The sequence below is a fragment of the Chamaea fasciata genome, unplaced genomic scaffold (assembly GCF_029207755.1).
Source record: "Chamaea fasciata isolate MVZ Bird 193981 ecotype frontalis unplaced genomic scaffold, bChaFas1.0.hap1 SCAF_1, whole genome shotgun sequence".
NCBI classification, from domain to species: domain Eukaryota; kingdom Metazoa; phylum Chordata; class Aves; order Passeriformes; family Sylviidae; genus Chamaea; species Chamaea fasciata.
Window position 1 is genome coordinate 4,940,558 of NW_027094086.1, and position 26,015 is coordinate 4,966,572.

At 39.3% G+C, this 26,015-nt stretch overlaps 1 protein-coding gene and 1 long non-coding RNA gene across 4 annotated transcripts in view; one reads left to right on the forward strand and one right to left on the reverse strand.

Annotated features, from left to right (window-relative positions):
• Positions 1-26,015, forward strand: part of TRAPPC9 (trafficking protein particle complex subunit 9) — a 443,221-nt gene that overhangs the window by 335,492 nt on the left and 81,714 nt on the right. The gene's annotated exons all lie outside the window — the stretch shown is intronic.
• On the reverse strand, positions 5,723-10,730 carry LOC136301213 (uncharacterized). 2 transcript variants are annotated; one of them, XR_010723814.1, is made up of 3 exons: positions 10,674-10,730; positions 10,061-10,199; positions 5,723-6,446 (listed from the first exon to the last, which is right to left on the reverse strand). It is a non-coding gene; the product is annotated as an uncharacterized lncRNA (long non-coding RNA). The 2 variants fall into 2 exon arrangements; XR_010723813.1 differs by having other exon boundaries at positions 10,061-10,175; positions 10,674-10,726.

Genomic DNA, 26,015 nt, shown 5'->3' on the forward strand with positions numbered 1-26,015 from the left:
CCAGGCCAAGCCCCTTCTCTGGATCCCCCTCTGCTCTAGTTGTACTTTGTCCATGAGAATGTGTCTCTAAGAGTTGTTCTTGGCCTTGGTGCACAGGAAGAACCATGATAGCACTGGGGCCTTGTACTTCCCAGGACTTGGAGCTCTGGAATTTGTTTTGTCTTTCTGCTTAGTGAAAGGCCATGTAAAAGTACTGGGAAAACTAGCTACTAATACAATAGGTGACAGAGTTACAAATGTATGTGTGAAGAATAAGGAGAACATATAAAAGAATAAAAAGCAAAACCCAAACAGCACCACTGTATGCCCTACTATTCAGCAAAATACATCACAGTTCCTTTGCCCCGAAAGTTTACCAGGTAGAACTGTGGTAAAGTCAGTGATACATTCATATTTTGATTTCATATGTGTCTGTTCCCCACAGCCTTTGATGTTAATTCAGAAGACAAATTTGTACAGCTTCTTTAGGGGGATTCAGGGCTATGAGGCTTGGTTTTCCCAACAGCAGATGGATTTTCATTTATCTGTTCCATTTAATTCGTGGTTCTTATAAACCTGATCCCTGAAGGTATGCAGCAGTCGAGAATGCACCATTCCTTATTGCTTTCCTTTCCCAGTGGTAAAGTAGCCAAATACATCTTCACTAAAAGTTGTTTTTATATAATAAAAACCCAAGGAAAAGTTAAACATCGCTGCAGAGAGACTTGACATAGCTGGAAGTGTCTGCCAGGGGAGTGACCATGGATGGAGAGATGTCTTTAGCTTTGTAAATGCTGTGATGTTGGGAATGTGAGATGAAAAACCTCTGTGTCATGAGCCCAGTCAGCATTCGGGAGGGGAATGCATCTGTCATTGGTGCTGTGATTAAAAGCATAAACTGGCATAAATCCAATAGATTACTCCAGAAGTTTGTGAGATTTTTTGCATCTTTTAAATGTGGAATGATTTTCCTTGTGGCAGGGGTTAAGAAATATCTCAGTGAACTATAGAGTAATAGATTCTCTACTTAAAAATTATGACCCATATAATGTAATGAATATACAGCAAAAAGTCCCGCGGCAATAAAAGGACACGGCCAAATCCATGGCAAAATAGAAAAAAGAAAACATGCCCAATAATATATCAAAACCAGTACATGAATTATCAAAACTAGAGCATAAAAACTGAGCTGGCTCTAATATAAGTAAATGGGGTGTTTGAGGTAATAGCAAGGACTTAGGTAAATGAATGGTCCACGTTAGAGCTGTGCTGTGCTGCCACAACCATCTGTGTCCATGCTGCCTCCAGGGATTTGTATTTCCACATTTTGCTGACGATACTGGAAAAGACTACAGTCAATATAGGCTGTAGCATAATATTTTCTGTGTGTTAGTTTTGATTAGAAGGAAAAGAGAATTCTCTTTGATCCCTGTGTCTTCTGAGAGAAGCGGAGAGCCCGTGGATTCTTGCTGTATGTATTAAAATAACAGGAACGTGCCAAGAAAGGGCTTTGGAACTGGCAATGGGATGAAGCATTGCCCTGACTCTGTAGAAGGCGTGTCCAGAGTGGAAATAAAAGCAAGCACAGCACTAATTATCCATTTGAAGGGTTTTAATCTACAGACAAATTGCTGTGTGGCAACTAAGAAGTTTTCAGTGTAAACTGGACAATCAAAATTAAGGCATTTGAGCCTTCTAAAATAATGTCTTTGTAAAAATGGAAGGTGAAGAGATACCTGAAACACATGTGAGGAGACTATGAGGAACATCTTTGTGTCTTCAAGATTTTTAGGGAAGTACATGCTGAGGTAATAGGAGTATTTGGCCCTTGAGCAAGTTCACAAATGCGATGCATGGTTAAATCGTGAAAGGATCCTGATGATATGTCTGTGAATGAAGATTAATTCTTGATAAATTCACACTCAGTGGCTTCAAAATGCATGCTTTGATCTTTGGGAAATCATGTAGCTCTCTGTTAGTGAATTAATGGCAGACCATGATTTTAACTTGGATGTGTTTCATACCCAGTGTGTCCTTATTGGAGCTGTGTGTGTTGAGAAGCCATAAAAACCTACTTGGCTTCAACTGAAAAAAAAGAAAGGAAAAAAAAATGATACATATATTAATAAACATACCCCAAGGGAACAACTCAGTATGTTCATGGCTATGGATAAAAATGCATTTAATGATAATGCTCTTTTTTGTCCTATCTTGTTTTCATTGTCCTGGATACTCTCAGATATTCTTTCTGGGTTGAATTAATGGCATCAAGTGGTGTATCTGCTGCAACGTGTTAAGAATGTGAGATGGAGTCAGGGTGAAACCTTACTAGGACCATCTCCAGTGAAATTCTGACATCTTTCATTCTGAAATTTAGAAAAAAATTGCAGAAATACCAGATTGTAGCAGAATGGTTTGGCTTTTTATTTTTCACTGTTCGTTTGGCAAATTAAGGAAGTTATGTCATCCTCCGGTGATTTTTCTACAGCATTTTATTTTTCAGTTGCAGAGAAGCAATGTGTGCTTGTCATTTGAGGAAATGTGTGGTCTAATGCCTTGAAGACCTTGTGTGGTTTGATTATTTTAAATTTACTGCTCCAAAGTCAACTCTGTGGGCATTCCTCTTTGCCCTGTCTTCCAGGGCTGCTTCACATCACTTTCAGGTCTTGAATCTCGTGGTGTTTAAGACAATATTCTCAGACAATATCTCCAGCATTGTTGACAAAGGAAATTTAAAAGCTGAGATAGGGGCCAACAAGGATCTTACAGCTACAGATGCTCACAGCTTTTAGCATTGCTGCCGGTGGTTACCTGGCTCATGCCCTTAGAGCATGAATTTTCCCTGTAAAACCTTTGAGGAATCACACTTTCATCATGTATGGTTTGTCCTCTCCCAGATAATGGAAATGTTTTCAGGGCTCAACTTTAATAAAAAAAAAAATGCGGCACAATTGGAACAAATCTTGTCTGGAAGATATTTTTAAAAATTTTCCAACTCAACCAGCTCATGTACTTCTCTGCTAATCAGAAGGAGCATTTGTTTAATACTTTTCTTGAATGACTTTCTTGAATTCCCCCCACAAATGCTCTTTAGGGGGAGGGTAGTGAATCCTTCAGAAAGCATGTGGCTTCTGAAGGATTTAGTTTGAAATTCTGTTGCTAGGAAGCCTGTAAAGAGAAATGTGGTATGAAAAGCATGGCTGCATACAGTAGTCCTCAAATAGCCCTTGTATCTATCTGTCACGTGTCAGCATTTGTTTTTGGAAATATCCTTTCCCAGATGCCAGTCTACTTCATTCAAAACTTCACGAGTTTGCTGTAAAATTGTTTTCTTCTGCTATGCAGATGACTCCCCAGTACCTCTAATAATAAGTTTTGACCTCAAGCAAAGCACTTTTATTGTTGAGTTGCTGTACTTCTCCTTTAGTTTTCCTTGCCTTTGTTCACTTATATGTGTAATTTATTCTTCATTTAATTTTTTTTCTGCTACAGATTTCATAATTGCAATTAAATCATTACTTTGAGACAGGGCAAAGATTAATTTGATTTTAATTCATTTTTTAGTTGCAGTTTTCTCCAAAGCTTGTGTTACATTTCTTTGTGTATTTAGATTTGCTACACTGGTCTAACGTAAATATTAACCTACTTAAAGCTACGTATTACTTTTAATCTTAGAAAAATCTTCTCTTTGGTTTGGAAGAAATTTCATCTCTGTTCACCGTGAAATTGCCACAAATGAGCAATGGATTTGTGTTGTTAATTCCATGTGCATTGCATTGAATCATTATTCTTGAAGGCATTTATGAATTATCCTTTGAATAAGGAATCTAGTTTTCAAATAAATTTGTGGATTTTATGTTATCTCAGAGACGCATCTGAATTTTTCATGTTCTATATCTCGACTGTGTTTGTCTAGGCAAGGGCTTGCTGCTGTTCCTTTTGGTCACAGGAAAAGGGTAACATTTGCACTAGAAGCAAAAAACAGAGTGAAGGAATCACAGTTGTCACCAAGTTTTCACACTGTCCAAGTCTGCTTTCTACTCAAAATCCATTTTGAAATACAAGTTTACAGCAGGATCTCCATCTTTGTTGCCAGGCACCACGTGTAAAATAAAAAGAAAAAAAAGGGATTCATCTTGGTATTGGCACATGGATAACTTGATAATATGTGCCCATGTGGGTGCTGCTTCTCAAAAGACTTCACAGTTTAAGGTTCCACCACCTCTGTCCTCATGGGAAAGATGTCCCTACTGTAAATTGTTTGCTTTCTTGGAAAGCTGGTTAGGTGAGGATGGGTGACAAGGGCAGGAGCAAAAAGGATTGTACAAGTCTTAATAGAGCAGAATTCGTCTTCTAAATTTGTCTGAAGAATTAAAACAGCAAAATGATAGTCAGTTATGATAAAAGCCTTTTTTATTTTCTACAATCTCAGTAGTTTTGTCACTGTAAGTGTTTTGGGAAATGATGGTCTTTGCCTCTCACACAAACCTGAGGACCACCAGGAACATGGACATTTTCATTCTCACATTACAATCATTCTGCTGTTAGTAAGAATGAGGATTCCAGGCTTTTTGTTCCAGGAGCAGGCACAGGTAGTGTTTAATGTCACCTCCCAGGGTTTTCAGCGTTACTCCAATGAGATCACTCTGAAGGAGCAGACAACATCTGTCAGCCCTTAGTCATGGAACAAGGCCCCAACTGCTGTGTCACATCATGATCACAACATGCCTTCCCTGGGTTTGCTTTGTGCTCAGCGGCAACATTTCAGGAAGATTTGTGAGGATTTCAGGTTCCTCTTGATGAGGAGTGATGCTCCAAAGATCAGAGGTGGCCAGGGAACAGGTGATGGCAAAGCACAAAGGAGAGTGAACCAGGAGTGGCTCCAGAGGCCCTGCTCAGCTTTACACAGCCCAGGAAGTCCACAGCCTGGAGACAGCTCCAGGGCCAAGCCAGGAAGCCCAGGCGTCAGGTCTAAGTCTGGATGCAGGAGACAAGAGACCAGATGCAGCTGCTCTACAACTGCAGCTTGAAATCAGCTCCAGCATTTTTACTGATTTCACCCATTTAACCACCTTCCTTTCCTGCTAAGAACAGCAACTTCCAGCTTCCCAGCAATGTCATGCCCCTGCCTACATACTGGTGTCTGCCAAGGGTCAAGGGACAGTGGAGCATCAAAGATCACAGCAGTAAGCAGAGAGACTTACAGGAACTTTCCAAAGACTTTCAGGAACTTCAGGCAGGTTGTTGTAATGGTTTCACCACATTATTTAACAATTCTGAAGTATCTGAGAAATGCATGTATTCCCCAGCAATTCAAGAGCCATTAATTAAGATGTCACTCAAGTGGATTATTCGTGCTTGTACAGTGTCACCTAAACACTGGCCCTGCCTATGATGTGTCCAGCTTGGTGACAGTGATGGAACTTTCTGATGTTGTTGGGAATTTGTCCATGTACTAAGTTTTTCTGTAAGTACCAGTGTAATTCCCATAAGTTTCCTGGATTTTATGTGCCATTCTGGGTACTGGCAGCTTGAGTGCTTTTATGGGTAGTTTGTGCTGCCACTATGACATTACAGCATTTGGAATTTGGAAAATTTGGAAAGATTTTGATGACTCTCTGCCCGGTACTGTGCCCTTCCTTTACAGAAAAGCTTTTATTGGTGGAGATTAAGTAATAATGAAGGAATTTACAAATTCCACATTTATTTAAAATAGGAATATATTTATTTATTGAACAGGTAATCAGTCAGAAGAAGTATGAAGATACCATCTCAATGAACTCACTTTCTAGACAAGACTTCCTTCCACTGCATGGTAATAACATTGCAGAGCTGCCTCTCCAGCACATTTCACTGCAACCTTGTCAATGTTTTAATAAGGCAACTGGGAATTACTGTGTTTTCACACTGTGTTTAGTGCCATTTTACACTTAGGCTTTGTAAAAGAGAAGTGAAAGAGGTAAGGATTAAGTGTTAGTACAACTGTAAGGCAGCACTTGTACAGCAAGTGCTGGTAATGTGCCCAGTTCTTGCTGCTGTAGATACCAGTGCTGAACCTATTTTAAATTTGCTCATGTTCATAGTATCTGGTCATGAACAATGAGTTGTTGTTTCATATTCTACATTAAGAATAAAACCAGAGCTTTGCCTAAAGTTCCTGTGCATGAGCTCTGGGGTCTGTTTTTCAGGTAGTTTAGCAAAGAGACCTAAAGCGGAGTCATAAAGATGAATTTAAATTATTATGAGAAGTGCAATTTGGGTCTGCTTGTTTGACTCTTTGTGCTGAAATGATTTTTTACCCTTCTTTTTCTGGTGGTTTCTTTTCCATTCTCCTGGATGTGGATTTGTCTCTCAATGAAGCGTTTGGGGCTTGATATATGCATGAAAGGATGTCTTCTCCAAAATCCATGTAGTACATATTATTTGCTATATGTCTTGAGCCTTCTGTGCAGTCATCTGTATTCATTCTGGAAAGATGACAGAAAGATTCCTAGTAAGAATCGGGTGATAAATCAGGATTGCACTTTAACGAAGGTAATTGCAATCTTGAATTTGCTCAAGTGTTTAACTTCCCATACTACTTTATTCTAAACTTAGGGGTGATCTGAATATTGGGTTTTCAGCTACAAAGATGAATGGAAATACTTACTATGTAGGTGGCTGGCTATGGGGTTTTATCACATCTCTAAAATAGAAACAATATTCCTTTTCATTTTTGTGGAGACTTTTGCCTGAGGATGTTAATGCAGCTTTATAACATTCTTGGGAAGGAGAAGAACATTATTAAATCTAGTCTGCCAGCAGAGTAGATTTAGTCACACTCTAGCACAGAGCGTGTACCCCAGTGGGGAGCATATTTTCCCTGTCTGTGGAGTTTAGAGCTTATATTGGACAAAGTCTTGGTGGCAAATGCATATTTATTTGCACATAAATAAGTGCTTTGCAGCTTTAATTCTGTCTTGTCAATATGGTTCATCAAATCAGAGGAAACTGCTTGCAGATCATTGGGATCAAACTGGGACTAATGTAAATAAGCCTGTGTCATCCTAACAGCAGTTCTCTCCCTTTAATACCATGATTAAATCTGACTTAAATCAGGGGATATCTTTTGTGTGGGATAAATAACGATGAAACAGCACAGCATTTCCAGGACCCATTTTGAAACTCTGAGGAACCCATAAGAGCTGTCTTGTTCAGGAATCAAAGTTCAAGGCAGAGGAATACACAGGCTCTGTTATGATGTTCTAAAAGCCAGGTTCAACTTAGTTAATTATGAAATAGTGATTAACATCCTCATCTAATGCCATCTGGCTGATACCATGGGTAGCTCCCTTTCAGAAATTTATTTATTTTTCTGCCTTTGAAACACATTTCCCCACTTCTTGCTCTTCCTCACCTTTTTAATTTGATACGGACACTAAGATACGGACAGGTTTGTTGATTAGAAACAGAGATGATACTGCTTCCTTGGTGCATGGGTCTTGTGAAGCTCCTTTTCCCAGTGCTCTTGACCTCATTCTTCCTTTGGAATATGAAGATCAAACTTGATAAAAGATTTTGATAGAAGATATCAAGGCATCTTGGCTTTGTACCTGTGTGTCTTCCTTGTGCTCTAGTAACTATCACTGTAACTATTTTCAGGTGAAGCACATAATGAACACAACCTATTTGAGGCATTTACTGAAGACAAGGGAAAAGCACCTGGGAATTTATTCTGTCTGTAATTCCTGGAACTTCTTCAGTTTCCTGAGAATACATGAAGAATTAAATGATCTTACATAAGACAAAACCTCAGAAAAAGGGGGTGAAGCATATGATGGGGAAGCTGGTGCTGGAGGCAAGATGGGTTCAGCAGTACTGGGAACAAGTCCTGTGCTTCAAAGGCCTTGACTGTGTGCTTTCTCCGTAAGGCCAACTGAAAAAAAAACATCCTTCACCTTTCTCACTTTCTCTGCTTTCTAGGAAATTCCAACAAACTGTACCAGCCTTAGAAATGCCTTGTTTGCAAGGCAGGATTTTTTAAAATGGATGTATTTATGTGTCAATTGATAGGAAAAAAAAAGTAAATAACAAACATCTATGTGATGAATTCTACATGCTTTCCTGAGGAATCAGTGCCCTCTTTGATTTTCACAGTGTGTTTTCAATTATTTCTGACTCAGTCTGAGAGAGTTGGGGTTGTTCAACCTGGAGAAGGAAAGGCTCTGGAGAGACCTTAGAGCCTCTTCCAGTGCCTAAAGGGGCTACAGGAGAGCTGGAGAGGGACTGGGGATGAGGGATGGAGTGACAGGACATGGAGAACATCTCCACAATGACAGAGGACTGGGTTAGTTGGGATATTGGGAAGAAATTCATTACCCAGAGCGTGATGGGGCACTAGAACAGTTTGTCCAGAGAAGCTGTGGCTGCCCCATCCCTGGAAGTGTCCAAGGCCAGGTTGGATGGGGCTTGGAGCAACCTGCGATAGTGGAAGGTGTCCCATTCATGGCTGGGGGGTGGAACTTGATGATCTTGAAGGTCTCTTCCAACCCAAAGCATTCTGGGATTCCGTGATATGTGCTAAGAGAGGCAGGAAAGCACTTTTCTAAAGGAAATGAAATGATTCCCTAAGTATTTTGTTTGCAGGCAAAGAGTATCATGTGTAAGTTTAAAGGATCTGTCAGCTGCAAGTGATTTTTATGTATATAAAGAGAGATCAAAGATATAATCTCCCTAAAATAGACCTCTTTATGTAATCATTAGGAAGTATTACCACAGGCAAGACAAATAGAGGCTCATCATGGTGATAGAAAGTTGAGTTCAAGTCTTATAAGAAAAGTATTTTGCTATTATTGCTCTTCATGTATTTTAATTATTTATAAGCATACTATCAAGAATAAGACTGGGTCTTTATATAAAAAACTTAGAAAGCTGATATATTTTTCCTTTTCTTTCTTTAAGATTTTGACCAGCAAAATGTTTTATTTGGGCTCTCTGATAGCAGTTCAAAGCAGGAAGAAAATGAAAGTAATATAAGAGGTTTGAGTATTTGGCTCAACTGAAAGGAAGCAACAATTTAATTAGTTTATAGCATGGAGCATCATTTCAATTGCTTGTGCTAGGGAAATAAGGTATGAACTTTTAGATTGTGTTTTATGAGCAGCTTTATAAATCTCTTGTAAAGTTTCAGTAGAGGTGGAGAAAGCTGATCTTGGAAACATTTTTGCAGCAACCTCAACTTGGTTGTGTAGAAGCAAAGATTTAGTATTGTTTATAAATATTTCTAGGCCTAAGTCTAAAAACAGAAAATAGCTAGTAGAGCTAGCTTAATTCACCTTGTATTTAGTAGAGAAATGTTCAGAAGGAGATGCAGCAGTGAGAGGCACCTCTTCTGGGTCTCGCCCCTCTTCCTCAAACCAAGGACTTGTACAGTGCAGTCGTTCTGGTTTTTTTCTTTTCTTCACAGTAGTCATTTAATTATTATTTGGCCAAGCTGCACTTACTGCAGTATCTCTCATACTTATTTAAGCACTTCAGCTTTTGAATGATTAATGTTGACTGTGCTCAGAAATCTCATTGAACCTTTCCAGCCCTGAGATGTGTTGAAGTGTATGAACTGGTTTTGATGTGAAGTCCTCTGCGACAAAGAGGAATAACTAATTTGGGCTAATATATGTATTCCATAAGCAGCCAGTGACCTTGCTGTCTTGGCCAGTTTAAGGCTGTGTCTGAGTTACTGTCTAGTGGTTCTCTGGGGGCTCTAGAGTTGCTGCTTTCAAGAGTTTTCTCTCCTCCCAAACATCTTTTGGTATTAATCCCCCTCACTTACAGTGCTTGCTGGAACTCTAATTCTGATCACTCTCTATTCATACCTGTATTTTAACCTTTTCCATCTTGACAGTATTGGCAGTGCTCACTCCAGTGACGTACATGAAACATTTCACTTTAACTAAACCCAGGTCCTGCATTTGCCTCACAGCTCTAACATTTATTAATAATCCCACTGACGACTACCATTACCACTCCATATCTGTCCTTTGATCAATTCCTCTTTATAAATAAAAAACATAATTAATGTTTCATTTCAAGCCCAGTAACTCACAGTGGGGAGAGTGCTCTCTCGGAGTTCAGACAGGCAGTCAGATGCACCATGTCCTCTCCATTCACTAATTTGTGTAGGCTGATGAAAAATTGCTTTCCACATGAAATTAAATGTCCTAGGAGAGAAGATGTTTGGAAAGCTGTGTGGCAAGAAATGTTCATACAGTAATTAATATTCAGTGCAGAAGAGAAGTTGGCTGTTAATTTTCACAAGTGTTTTATGATGGCAGGAGTACTTTAATACAGAAAGCACTTCATAGGTACAGAAAATAACTATTATCTGTGAACAACAATAGAAGCTATACATCAAGCTGTTGATGTAGCAATCCCATTTTTAAGATTTAGTGAGGCTTGCTTTTTAATTTTAGTCTCTACCAAGCCTTCCTGACTTATCACTGCAATGTCTCTCAGTCTGTTATAGTGCTAAACTGAACACAGCCTCCCTTCCATCAATAAACACACTCCATTATTGTGTTATCTGTGAGTACAAAACTCAAAAGAAGTGTTTAGGCAATAAACTTTCATAAAATTTGGTTGTTGGCTCCTCCATTTTTTTTCTGTCTTCTCATTGACAGTAGATGTAAAAAGAAATTGGAAAATTAAATTTGTCTTACCAGCTTGCCAGTGGTTCCTGCCAGTCACTTTTCCCAGGCCAGGCTCCTCTGGGTCTTCTGAGCAAAGCTGAACACACCTGGGGCCAAGCATCTTTGAAAATACTTGACAAGAGACAAAATGGCTCCATAGCCCTCCCACAGTCTCACCTGCTACTCTGAAGGTTAAAAAGTGCATCTCTACCACATGTTCTTTATAAATTGAAATAATAACCCATTCCTTTGGTAGAAGAAGGAAATTTTGTGAAGTCTTACTGAGCCATTGGATTTACTTTGGAGAAATAGGTTTAAAAGACTTATAGGAAATTACCTTTCAATTTTACTGCATCTAAAATACTAATCAGCTAGTTGGTGTCCATGTGGGCTGTTTTCATATGTGTAAAATTTGCATATGGGGGTTTAAATTTTTTTTTTTTTTTTAATCAGACACAACTAGCAATTGGCTGCAGGAAAGGCAGAGCACTGTGAGCTGCTCTGTCTGCTTAGTCTTGATTTAATTGCAGTGCCCAGCAAACAATTCAGGTCTTAATTTTTAGTGGAGGATACTAATATTGGATTTTATTTAATGGCAAATCAGTTGCCAAGGGGAAGCAAAAATCCACTAAAAATTTATAAAATATTAAAAAGAGAAACCATGTTCCAATGAGTATTTGTGTTGCTCTCCCACACACACTCATGTGTTCCTGGGTCAAGACCTTGTCATCAGAATTTGATTTAAGTTATGGTTCTGATCTCCACAAAAGAGGTGAGGTCAAACCATCCTGTGCCTGGTGGGAACCTTTAAGTCATACAGCATCCCAGAAATGCGTTGTGTTGTGCATCCCCATTAGACCAGCATTTCTCAGAATGGGGGAAAGAGCCTGGCAGAGTGAATGAAAATGAGTTCATTGCTCAGGGAGGAGAATTTGTGGTTGGAAATGTCTGGAAACTGCTGCTGCAAACTGTCATGACTTCGCATCTTTGTCTCCAGATGGATGCTCACAAGGGCCACAATTAAAAGATAATCCAATTCTTCTAACAACTTTATACCTTCTGGATGCTGTGGTGGCTCATCACTCTTGTGTTGGTGAAATTGGTCTCTTCTCAACAATGATCCTAGTGCTCTCTTCCATCTTGCCTTCTAAATGCACTGGAGGAATCCTGTGATTGATTCCTGCTTGTTGTGCTGTGTCTCAGTCATTAAACCCAGCAGCAGTGAAGGATGGGCATCTCCACAGGTCTGAGAAGACTGGGGTGGAACTTCTCAGTCTCCTTAAATTTGTCTTAAGCTGCTTGGGGAGGTGACTTACGTGAGGGTCAGACTGAATCAGGCCAACACAACTGGCCAGAAGAGGACATTATTCCATTTGTGTTTTGACTTATTGCTCTGCTTTTCCTGAGTCTCCGTTGGACGAGAGAGAAAGGTGGAAATAGCTGGCCTTACCAAACACTAAAGCTGGGGAGGTCCCATGTGAAAAACTGATCTTACAAGAAGAAAAATTCTATTTTAATCCAACTAAAGATGATTTTTAAAGAAGAAACCTAGTGATGGGGAAAGCAGAAAAAAAAGAAAGACACAAATTGTTGATATAATTTGCATGTTCTTCAGTAGGACAATGAAAATAAAGTTTGGTCCTTAAAATATTGTACAGATGAAAACGAGATTTGCCTGTCTTAAAGAAACACTCCATGGCACATGGGGTTAAAAAAGGATTTATTTTCCTGGATGAGTGCCCAGGCCTGCTGCTGGTCATGTACCTGCATATGCAAAGTGCTCTGTGTAAGGTGGTACCATCGGGGAGCCTGGAGCAGATGTATTTTGGTTCACAAAAACATTACCAGTGTCCTGAGGAGTGGGAGACCAATGGACGTCCAGCTCTGTGTGTCTGGAGAGAGGATTTTAATGTAAGGAATTAAATTTGGAGTTCCATCAGTTTTTGAGACCTGAACTTTTGAGACTCTGAAACAAAACCTGGTTTATTCCAGCAACTCTGTAGAAAGCTGACTTATTTCTTTGTATTTATTTTTAATCTACTCTTGAGATCTAGCAATGGGATTTCTACCACTACCTCAGGAGGTGGTTTTGGATGCTCATCTGTTATTTGCAAGATGTTTGCCAGGATCTGAAACAGTACTCAGAACTTTCCTGTACTTTCACATCCTTAATTGAAGTTATAGCTACAAATTTCAAAGATGATCATGAAGATTCTGAAAAAAAAAAAAAATTAAAAAGAAAGAGTATTTTTAGAACAGCTGTGCTTTTTCTGAAAGAAGATACATCAGTATTTTATTTCAAGTAACGAGAGTATCCCTGTTAATGATAGAAAAAATATCAGGTTTTTTTACTTGGCTAATAGCTGTTACTTTAGTATTCATAAAACACAGAAATATTTGCATTTCTCTTGTAATTTTTGGGCCGGACAGCATTTTGCAATAGCCAAATTATGGCAAAGGGTTTTCTTCTGTCCTCTCTTGAGAGAAATAAAACCATGTTAGGAAAAGCTGCAGATACTGGCAGTTCGTCCTAGCCAAGAGCTAAAGCATTCAGCCTCCTAGCTAAAGGGATGAACTGGGCTGCAAAATGTGAATACAGACCTGTGGTGTAAAACACTTTGAAACCAGCACCATTTCCTATTTTGTCAAGCAGTTTTTAGCCCTGTTCAAGCCTGGGCAGAGAAATCCCAACACCACCTGGCAGGTGAGGGGCACATTTTGAAACACGGCAACAGGACAGTTGTGAATCCTGCTTTGCAGAGCCCTCTAAATGCACCAGAAGGATGCTCAGTGTGTACTAGGAAAGAGGTCGAGTCTTGTCTGTACTCTGAGGAGGTGATATTTGATGAAATTGCATCTGTGCTTCCTCATGTTATTTATATCTGAAGATATTGCATTCTGATACAATCTCTGTGTTATCTCTGGTACATACAGTCTCCCTCAGGCTTCTTGTGAAAATGAGGCATTTATGATTTCCCTGGAAAATTAGATTTTACCTAAATACATCCACACTGATTACGAAAAATGCTGCAGAAATCTTCACGTTTAGGGTTGCATGAATATTTCCATCGTAATTCTTTGACTGCGACATTAAACCTTTCTGAGTTTTTCCTCTGAGGAGAATTTTTTCACATCCTGATATCTGCCTGAAGACTAATGCATGGCTTTTCAACTTTGAGTAAAACTTGTTCATCTACTTTTGAACAGAATGGGAGACAGAAATAGTATTTTTCTTATTATTAAATAAGCAAAAGCAAATACATCTTGCAGCTCAGGTTATATCTTTGGTTGTATAGAGCACCATCAGTCATAGCCTGAGTACTTTTAGAGGCTTTAATAATTTATAATTATTTTTAAGGGAACTTTAAGGGATAACTTAACCCTTAAAGGGTTAAACAGAATTTGTAGTATTTGAGTCTTGACCAGATGACCCCACTGTGGTCCCTTCCAACCTTACTCATTTTGTGATTCTCTGAGTCTGTAACAGTTTTTTCTTGCTTAAGACTCTGCAGTTCCTTTAAAGAAAGTTTTTTATGGCTGAAGAGAAAACACATAGGGTTTTTAACTATTATTTCAAATGTGACCGCATGTGAAAAAACAAAACAAAAGACTTTTGGGTAGAAATTCAGCAGTTTAGCAACTGCTTTGTATCAAAAAATGGCACCATATTCCCTGTGGGCCACAACATGATCTCAAAGACAGTAGTATGTATAAAAGCAACCCAATCTCTAATTTCTGTTGAGATTATTCAGCGTCTTTGTCTGTATTAAAATACCACCTTAGGGGAGCACTGAGAGGGGTTTGGTCCAGGAATTTCTTTTGCTAAATGCCATAACAATGGATGGCAGCAGTTTTGTTGTGGAAGAGAACTGGGGCAGAACTTGGAAAAGAACTATCCTTAGCTCAGTGCAGTGGATTTTTTTAGCAGGAAACCTTTTGGGTTTGATCACTGGCAGGATTCTCAGAATTGACAAAATGCTTGGAAGTTACAGGGTTCGTCTGGATTTGTATTGCTTCGCTCTGTAGGAAAGGGGCCAGCCAGGAGATCTTTCTGTCTCCACAGGAGGAGGAAAAAGTGTATTTGGCCAGACAAGATGACTGCTACTGAAAAGAAGCATCCGTGGCAATTTGCTGTTCCTCGTATTTGTTGAAATGCAAGGGAATGAATTCTTACTTCACTTGCAAGTCACCAGCAGTGCATGAAGTCATAAAGAGAGGGGTATTTTGAGTTTTGGCAGCTGTGAATGGAGAAGGAAATTGTTTTCCAGATTTATATTATCTGTCATGGTTCCACCTTTCCATTTTTTCCTATTTAGCTCTTATGAAGAAGGGCAGCCTTTAAAAATTAATAAGTGCAGTAATGATAAATGCAACAGTGGACAGGAAGGGAGGAGGGTATTGGTTGAAAGGGAGACTTGGCAATCATACAGAAACGTCCTTAAGCAAAAATTTAGAATTTTTTATGAAAACCAGACCACTGCATCTAAACCCACTTGAAACAGAATATAGAGCCCAAGCAACTGAAAGTTAATTTTAATTTTTAATGATAACATTTCTGAAATTTACTGAGCAAACTTAAGCAAAGCACTTGCTTTTCAACAGCAGTGTCTGCTTCATCCTCAACATGTATTTGAAAATTTCTCTGTGCCTGCTAAGAGAGAGCTGCAGCAATGCTTGTTGCTGGCTTCCAGCTGTCCCATCCAATGTCATCAGAGCATCTTTGAGCTTCGTGAAGAAGTTCTAACTTACTTAAAAACCCAGCACCTCCCAATTTCATATGTTAAATTATTTAAAGAACTAAGGGAAAAAAAGAGCATAGGAGATGTATGTTGGTAAAGCAGAGGTGTGGTGCACCAGCTTCTGTGAAATTCAGTAGATTTGCATGCATAACTAGAAATATGTCTTGCAAAGTGTCTTAGCACAAGTGTTTTCTAGCCCTCTGCATATTAAAAGTAGAGCCTGGTTGTAAATTCTTACATGAAAATGATCACCAGGCTAATTGGATAGAGGGAGGAAATACGTAATCACAGAATGGGTGAGGTGTGAAGGGACCACAGTGGGTCACCTGGTTATCTTTTCACTTTATCTTTTCACATTCACCTTCACACCTCAGGGTTATCTTTTCCATTGGCTTCAGGAATCCCCATGAACATGCGTGCACACCTATTGCTTCATGGGGTCCAAAATAATTCCTTAATGAGAAGGAATTTAGTAATGGGCTAAATAAAACCCATTACTGTAAATCTGTTGTTTCATGGAAATAACTTAGCTGGGTGTGCTGATAGTTCACACACTCCTCTGTCGTGCTGCTTATACCAAATTAAATATGCTTTTGGACATCAATTAACTTCTCCGAGGTGGTTTTGCCTATTTTGAGCACTTTATTGGACACCATATAGAGGTAGTGAACCAGCAGTGTTAGAGATTAAGAATTTGACGCTGCTTTGGAAGCATTGCAATTTATTCTTTCACTGCAACACTGTCATTGGTGTGCCTGGGCTGAGTTTTACTCCGTAGCATTTGTCACTATGGAAGTAGGCATAGGCTGTGGATTTTACTCCTTAGATTTTATGATTTAGTTACTGCAGAGCAAAGGAGAGAACTGCCTTAAGCCTGTAATGGAAGCCTTTACTCCTCTGAAGTGCACCAGCTTGTATTACTTAGGAAACTTGTCCCATTATTGTTAATGGAACCTGTTCTTAAAATCTGTTTCCCCAAATGCTCAACAGAAACAAAGCATCACACAACAAGATTTATAATTTTGGAGAGATGTCTCTTCTCCTTTTTGTACTTTGTAGTTTATTTGTGCTTTCTCCGTTATACAGAAGCATATGGAAGTGAATAAATAGAAAAAAATCAAGTCGTGGGGGAAGGCAGAGAGAGATTTATGAGACACAGCCAAAAGAGAAAAAGTGTTGTTTCCATGTATGTCACTTCCATCATTACAATACATCAAGTCAGTCTATAATCTGTCTTCCTGTTTATAAGAGTATCGCAGCCTCGGCCAGAAGATGATGGACTGAAACACGGACTCCTGGGCTGACAGCACTGACAATCTCCCTGCTGCAGCCAGGATGGTCCAGCTGCCTTTTTGGGTTTTGTCCCAAGTGCTGAGCGAGACACACCGAGAGGGGCAGCCTGTGGTGCAAGGTGGTTCTTTAACAATGTGCAGAAGGTTTCACTCTGCTTCCAGGGACAGGATATTCCACAGTGTTTCGGGCTTTCAGTTTGACTGTCAGACCAACTTTGCTTTCTGAAGACCTTGCAGAGATTTATAATGAAGGCCAGAGTCTGAAAGAAATGGGAGGAGAAGGGAGATGAGGTATTTTTGTAGCCAAGAATTGAAACACCTGCGCAGTACTGAGTTTTCCTGGCAAGCCAGCCCTGGTCAGTACAAGGCTCTGGGAAATTAAAATAGCTCCTCACCGCTAGCACGGATTTATAGCCTTCCATCAGTTCTGTTTGAGCTCATAAATATCCTTGAAATACTTTTAAGACACATACCTTGCATAAAATGATGCAAATAATAAAATATTGCAAATATTTAGGAAAATTTGAGCTTGTTCATTTAATTACTGAGTGTCGCTGAAGGACAGTGAGAACAGAGAGAATTTAGATGGGAAGAGCTGAAGCACAGCTGAAGCAAGTTGAATTTTTTCGAATCTCTCTGGTACAATACAGAAACCCTTGTAATATTGATCCCTTGCTTTGTATTAGTTTAAGTGGTAGAAATGCCCCTTCTAAAAATTTATGAAAGTACTTGAGAAATATCAAGACTTAGCTGTAGGATTATTGTTCCCATTGATTATAATTTAAAGTGACTCATCTGCTTTCCTTTCTGTTAAGGCATGGGATATCTTCATTTTGAGTACAGATCCACTTCTCAGCTTGCAGCTGATGAAATGTGTACCCTTTGCCTTAAGAACAAAGGCAGCACGAAACGTGGAGCATTAGCTGCCAAAATAGCTTCTGCACTGTTGTGTTTAGGACTTGCTTTGTAGAAAATTGTTTCTTTTCACTGTAATTTTGCTGTTACAAAGAGGAAAGATAGTGGCACATTGTGCCAGAGCAGGGCAGTCCATCAGAAATTTCTCTTTGATCAGAGGAAAAGCATAACTAATTGCACCTTATCTTGTCACCCAGTGAATTGAGGCACTTCAGGTTGCAGTGGCCTCTGTCCTTTTGAGATGTGGTATGGCCTGATATTGATCCTTTCACTTCTAATTGAGCAAAACTCCTTTGTTAGCAACCTGTAAAATGGAAGTGATAATTGTTACCTAGCCAGGAGCAGTGATATGAAGTCTAATTAGTGAATGTTTTGGTGCTCATGGGGGAAAAAAGAAGAAAAAAAATACAAATGCTGCATTGATTTTTCTCTTTTAAGACTGTATTTATTCTGCTGTTGTGGAATTGTTCTCGGGGCTTTCATGTGTGAGATGGGCAATCTAAGCGGGCTTTGCAATCCTAAAATACTGTGGGTCTCTACCAATATTAACTACAAAGGCTTTTTCTCACAAATGTAAGGAAAATAACACTTCAGAGACCTTCTCTTCCTTTCAATAGGGTGTTCTAAAGGGAAACTATTTTAAATAGAGATGCAAAACAAATCATAGCACTTCAATAACAGCCTCATCTTGTTGTTTAAGGATGTAACTTTGTACTTGTGAATTTTCCTGTAAGTCTGTAAGGTGTACTCCAGTAAAGTGTGTCCAAGACAGACAGTGTTTCCTGCCTTTCTGACAAGCTTAGATGATTCTACCTCTGTTCTGTCTTTGTTCTTTCTGGTTTTGGTTTGTTGGGTTTTTTTAAGTTTCTATCTTTGTCAGTACTTCAGCACTACCAGAGCAAGTCTTCCAGTAGACTGCATGGACTCTTTGTCCAAGTGGTTTTTTCCTTATAAATATGCTTGTTAAAGTATGGTTACACAACGTATGGGTAAGCTTCACAAAAACCCCAAACTACAAGTTGTGTGCTGCTGGTAAAACATTTTTGAGCTTGGTGTTCTTGGGGGAGTTGTCTTCTGGTCAGAAGTGCTGTAGCCCCATCTCTGTTCTGTTTCATGCTGAGCTCTGTTAAAAATATCCTCCTTAAGGAGTGCTTTTTCCAGACTGTCATGGATTGGGAACAATAAAAATAACCCAACATATTGCCAGTGAAATTATCGCCCTGCTAATATGAATAGTTGAGATAGAAGAATCAGTGAAATTGCATTGCTGCCCAATCTGAGATTCCAGCACAGAGCCAGGTAAAGGGCTGGCCAGTGGCCTTGGCCTGATTTGGTGGATAATTTTAGCAGACTATGAAGTGTGTGGTCACACTTCATGCAGCAGCATGGCTGGGATTTCAGGGTCTAGTTTCTGTTGTGAGTTGTTAACTGTAAGAAAAGGTAACTGAGACGAGTGACCTCTTTGCCTTCTCTCTATCCATCCCCTTCGCTCACTCACTCCAGCTGAAGAAATCCATGTGGGATTTGTTTCTGTTGCTGTAGCCTGATATCCAGCACGTGACAGTGAGGGGGCACTGCCTGAGAAGAGCCTGGCTAAACCAAAGTCAGACTGGTGTTCCATTTAATGAAGGGCAGGTTTCAGCTGGCAGAGGTGAGATTGCAGCTCTGTGCTGTTCCCACACAGCACTCCTTTCCATCTTGGCTGTATGAAATATTGGATGGACTGATTTTTACTTGCTATTGGTCTGATAATCTAATCATGTAATGGCAGGAGACATTTCTTCCACGTCTTTACATTTAGGAACAGTTTTGCTTTGGGATTTCATTCACTGCTGTCCATTATTGTGTCTGCCTGTGCATTGATGGGTAAGAGCATCTCCTCTGTTCCTTCTCTTACTGAAATGAAAAACTTGCAAGGACATCTTGAGGTTTAGTGAGGTGATTATGCTTTGAATTTAATTGTTAGACAGGCAATAATATAGATATTATTTAATTATATAATTACCTTGCATTAACTTCAGAAAACATTAAGAAAAAATAAGCAAATTTAAATATTTGACCATAATTTTGATAGACTAATCCTTGCCTGGAGCAAGGGCTTCTCTTAGCTGTTCTGTCATTCTAAGATTATGCAAGCTCCTCCTAATTTTTAATTTTTCCCTTGATTAATTCTACTTTGTTTATGAATTTGTTATTTGTGGCTGACTCCCCAGGATGCTAATTGCTACTGTAAACTACAGATACTGCTGAGCTAATGTATTCTCAAAATATCAGGAAAAGATGTACAATTAAAAAATGAACCACTGATTTGTAATTTTCAATTCTTTCCAAAATATATCATAAAAACACCTTCTTCTTCCTTTTAGTTTGTATTTTTTTTTTTATCTGAGAAAACATCAATCTCTTCTCTATTTATATCTATGAAAGACGAGAAAGGATCTGGTAAAAGAGGAGGAATTTTTTTTTTTTTGGTATTTGGTCTTGTGTTTGATATGTTTTATTTTATAGTTACTAAGAAGACAGTATGACCTCACATATTCCAGGAAAAAGTTAGAGGTTATCTAAAGTATAATATTTAGGAATTGGGTCCTAGACAAAATCATAATCTAAGTGAAAGGAATAGGAAAATAAGGCTGACTTAAAACTTATGCATTTGCGTTTTCTTTTCATTGCTGACTTATTCCTATTGAAGAAAAAGTTCGATGATCAGTGGAGTGCAGAACAGCTCCAAAAAACACAAGTGAAGGTATCAGTCCTTTCACAGGGAGAGTTAATCTGCTGGGTAGTGTGATTATCTGGATGAGGATCAGAAAAAGTTTGTGTTGCTACATTGATCTTGCAGACCCAGTCTGACAGCCAGAGAAGTTCCCCATGCAGAGGTTGGCTTTTGGTGGAGGTTTCTGAGTGGACACCCAGGTGTTGTGAAACTTTGAAATGGCCTGAGGCAAATAATTTTAATCACTTGGACTCTAATTTTTTATCTTATCAAATGTAGGCATGTTTGTGTTTCTCAGCTAAGATCTCTTGGGGAGATCTCCTTCCCTGCCAAATGTCAGAGAAATTTTTAGTCACTGTTTTTCACTATTTCCAATAGGTTTTACGTGGCATCTGCTTTTCCTGCTTCAGGATGGATTTTGTCTCCCTTCTCCACCTTTCCCCAAAATATTTGTCTTTTATCCCACCCTCAAACAGGGCCTTACCTTCATCCTCTGGGCCATCCTGAGATTTTATTTCCCTCTTTCTTGTGGCTGGGCAGTGAATTGCTGTGTGGCAGCCTTTCCCCTTCTTCAGTTTTCATTAAATACCTTAATTAGCATGTCTCTGCCTTCAGGCTACCTTTTCTTATTGGAAGAAACTACTGAAGAAACTACTGGAAATACATTATATGTCAGATTATCTCAAATATTTAGGCACACTTGTCTTCAATATTTGACTCTTTCCTTAATATGAACATTGGAGTTCTCGTTGCTTTTCCCAACTCCCTGACAGGGGGTTTTAGCCAGGTTGGGATCAGCCTCTTCTTCCAGGCAACCAGAGACAGTACAAGAGGAAACAGCCTCAAGCTATGCCAGGGGACATTCAGGTTGGACATCAGGAAGAATTTGTTCAGTGAAAGGTTTGTCAGGCATTGGAAGGTTCTGCCCAGGGAGGTGGTGGAGTCACTGTCCCTGGAGGTGTTCAAGGATGTGGCACTCAGTGCTGTGGTTTAGTTGACATGGTTGTGTTTGGTCGAAAGTTGGGCTCAATGATCTTGAGTCTTGGAGGTCTTTTTCAACCTTAATGATTCTGTGATTCTACCGATGAAAGAAAAAAAAAAAAGGGTGCTCTGACCAAGTGCATTGTCCTCCCCCACCGAGGCCTCTGGCTCATCCCAGTCCTCCTCTTTCACCCACACTTCGAGTGTGGTGAGATCAACAAGCAAGCATCTGCACTTAGAAGCATGGTGTTACTTCCCAATAGGGACCACATAAATCAGCTGTAAAAGAGATGATGATCCTTATAGGAGTTGCTTAGATGGCCGTGACTCTCCCTAGTGGGGTTTATAGCATTTAATAATCAGGGCAACAAAATATTTGCCTGCAGGAGCAGACAACCCTGTCGTGGTGGCATCTGTCAACTGCAGGAATTTCATTTACAGCCCCAAAGAGCTGTGCTGGGACACCTCTTATCAGTGAATTGCTGAAGCAAAGGTGCTAATAGCTCATTATACTGCAAAAAGGTGGTTCAGGCTCCTGCTGCTGTAGCTGGAGAGCCTGCAGAAATGGGATGATTCACTAGGCAGGCACTGCTGGCCACTCCAGAGTCTTTGTGGTTTCTGCTTGTATCTAAGCAAAATGCTGTTTGTGATGTTTGTCCAGGAGCTGTGCTCAGTGTTTTCATGCTGTGTTTGGGCTGAGACTTTGAATTTTCATTGGGAAATATTAGCATGCTGTTATATCCTGAGGATGAAGCAATTACCTTAACAGATGCTTCTCTCTTATTGTGTGGTCTAGAGCGTGCTACTTGCCATCCCTTTCACAGTGTTGCCTTCTGTAAAATGAAATATTTACCACCAGACTCCTGCAGAGTGTTCAAAATTGTGGAAAAGTATTATATTGCATATTAATGCTGCATAATAATGATAGTATTCTAGTATTCAGAGATTAGTGGCTGACTTAGTGCAGAAGGAAAAAGAATCGTTACTTCATTACTTCATTATCTTTATTTAATATTGCAAATGGGAAGTCTGTGTGGCTTAACATTCATCTTCTTTGGCTTTTTGTTTAACTTGGGTCCAAATAGACTGATTTCTAGACTCTTGATTGCTGATACTTCATTTTTCTGATAACTGGATTCTTACGGCCCTTGTCCTCCTCTCTGGCATCACGCAGTATTTTGAACTTCAGGCCCAATAAAGAAATACGAAGTTTGCCAGTACTGAAATCAAAGCAAACATTAAATCAGGATGTGCCCAGTAACTATTTAACTTGATTAGCATTTTGACTGCATTGGAAACCTGAAAAGTGCTTGAAAGATGCAATATAAAGCTTTGCAGTGGCAGCAAAAGATATTACTTGTTTAATGTCAGCACTAAATAATGTAATACTGTTGTCAAATGTCAATTTTCATTGCTATTTTCAGTGCTGCTTGATTTCTGGAAAATTAACCCATCACAGTTTCAGAAATTGTTTCAGCTTTTCCTTGAAAAAGTAATCTTTAGAGGGAGTATTCTGAAGAAGAAAGGCTCCTTCACTCCAGACACCAAGTTTTGAAATTCTTAGATTTCATTTATTAAGGTCAACAGGGAGGGAATACATTTCAGGTTCTAAGTTATAATTTTGAAAATCCTGTGATCTGAGACTGTTCCATAGGAAAGCACTGCAACTCTCTGCTTTGCATCATTAATGAAGTATCAGACTTCTGATATAAATAATATCCTGTCTTAATTAGAAAGTATTTAACCAAATATTTAAATCAGAGCAAACGTAGGGGAAAATAACATCCTGATTTAATTAGAAAGCAGTTAAGAATCACTTCAAGTCTGAGAGGTGAGGGAAGTATTTGGAAGATAGGATGGACTCCTTAGGAATATCAGCTCTTTTAGAGTGGCTGTACAAAAGGAGATTCATAGAATGGTTTGGGTTGGAAGGGACCTTAAAGATCATCCGGTTCCAACCCCCTGCCATGGGCAGGGACACCTTCCACTATCCCAGGTTGCTCCAGGTCCCATCAAAACTGGCCTTAGACACCTCCAGGAATCCAGGGGCAGCCGCAGCTTCTCTGGGCACCCTGTGCCAGTGCCTCAGCACCCTCACGGTGAATAGTTTCTTCCCAATACTTTGCCTTCTGCTCTCCCTACCAAAAGCCTCTGCCTTTGTATGGACACATCAAGTACCTAAAACTGATTTTGTTTGAAATTAAACCCTTACACTGTCTCCTCGGGTGGCAGCTTTCCTTAAATATGTTTGTGTCAGTTGTTTGTGTACAACCATTACAAATATTTCTTCAGCATATTTTGTGCTGACATAATTTAATGGTTTTCTTACAAAGTACAAGTGAGTATTAGCCTACTAAATTGGATTAAAGCTTGGAAATTCCCTTTGGTAGTTTTTCTTAGTCATTAAAAATACCATAGTAGTCTTAAACTGCATTTTGCTTAAAAACAGCCTTTGTTCTCTAAAGTGGGGCACAGGATTCTCAGCTGTAATGTGACCCTATCAGGTTCTGCAGATGGAAGGAAAATTTCAGTTTCTTTATTCAAGACAGTTTCAAGGTGAGGCCATGATTTGTGTGGCTGTAAATCTCAGCAGTGAGGTTCTCAGCAGTGAGAAAATCAAAGCTTTTCTTTGATTCATCATCAAAACATGTTGGTTATGAGACACCCCAAAGCCAGGGTGGAATCAGTGTGTGGCCCTGTGATTTCTGAAAATGTCACTGAAAGAGAGTTGGGCCAGGAAAGGTAAGACTGAATGGCAAAGTCAAATCCCTAAGGAGCCAGGAAATGGAGAAATTAGGGCTTCTTGTATGACTCTGAATCGTGATGGACATTGAAGCTTTTCATAGGCCCCAGTTTATGGCCTGGCGCAAAATACAGATGTGGGACCTACCATTGCTCCATGTTAATTCTCACTAGTTTACATGAGAACACATTTTGGTTGAGATCTCCTTACTTTTCTTTCTTGATCTTAGATGTGGAATCTATGGGGAAAAACACATTTATGTGAAGCTGCAGGACTCCTGGGCTTCCTTTCCTGAGACTGACTGTGTGTGGGGAAACACCTGAGGGAGGTTTGGAAGTTCTTGGCAGCCATCCTGCTTTATTCCCACTCCTGCCATTGCTGAGACCTTGTGACCAGTGTCCTTTTCCCTTCTGGAATGGACACACCATAGATGTGGTCTTTAAGAGAGCTTTAGATGATAAAGCTTTTTACAGCTTTTTTCTTTCCTGTGTTTACATGCACAGTTGTTCTTTTATTAGTTCCGTGAAAGCATTTTGTGCCTCTGCTAATTGTTCTTATCCCTCCCAAAATTTTCTTGACAAATCCCCTTCTGCCTGAGCTTGAGGAAAAGAGAGGAGAAGGAAAGCAAGCCAACTCAGGATTCCTGCTGACTTGCATGGCAACAGCGATCTCCTTCCAGTTCAAAATTTATCAATTTTGTGGCTGTGTGAATCAATTTATCTGCTACATGCTGTCAACTTATTATTAAGAAAGTGAAAATGAGTGCTAGATAATCACTCAGAACAGCTTGGAGCAGCCTTGGTAGTCACAGAAATAAAATTATGGAAGAAATTTTCTCTTGATAGAATGCCTTGAGATGCACTAATGGGACAATTGACCACACCATGAAGTTGCTTGCAATCAGTGCTAGGATATTTTTCTCCAATTTTGAGTGAAGGCTTCTGTGAATTAAAGAGAATGTCAGGAGAATATGTTGATTTACATCTCTGATCAACTTAGGGTTCAATGTTAGGCTACACATTTGAAGCAAAAAGTACAAACTCAAGAACCACTGGAGCTAGAAGGGGATCCAAGGCTCTCAACAACTTTTTCAATTTTTAAACTCTTAAAGGAAAATAACTCCTTACTTCATATCTTAAATAGTTATGGTCTCCACCAATGTCTACTAGGAATATAAACATAACAAAGGATGTAACATAGGCATTACAAAGACATAATGGCTGAAGGAATACTAGTAATTTTGGAAATCCATGTGGGAAAATGTTTTAGAGCTGCTGTTACCAGGACATTACCATTCTTGATTCAAAAATGTATTTTAGGGGGTGCCAGAACGCTTCCCACTTATCCCAAGATAGTACATTAAAATTCATTTTGTAACTGTCATTATCTCTGGAAATTTTTTTTTTTAAATCCTGTGGTTTGGAATGGAGACTTGGTGTATCCCTACAAAATCTCTTGTAGGCATAATGACTATTCACATTCAGGTGATTCAGACCTTTTGTTAATAAATGGGAGAACCTGGAGGGCAAATTAATGAGAATGACACAGCAGAGGAAAATCAGCCTTTTGCAGCATATAGAGAGCAACCAGAAAAAAACCCTCAATATTTTCTACAACGTGAAGTTATGCAGTGTGTGGATTCTGTGCTTCCTTTAAAATATAATGGTAATTGTAATAAGGAATCCCTGACCATCCTGGTCTAGTGGAAAATGTCCCTGCCCATGGAAGGGTGGTTGGAACAGAATGATCTGGGAGGATTCTTCCAACCCAAACCATTCTGTAATCAGTAATATTAATGGTACAAAGAAATTGTTCATTGTGTTGGTAATTCATAGAAAGCCTCTAGAGAGGTATCAATGACAATAAGTGTAATACCTTCAAAGATTGGGTAATGATAAATAAGAGGAACTTGAAGTAAAACTGGAAACAGCAAAAATTTGTAGTTACTTCTCAACTAAGAATATATTAGTTTTGCTTAAAAAGGAT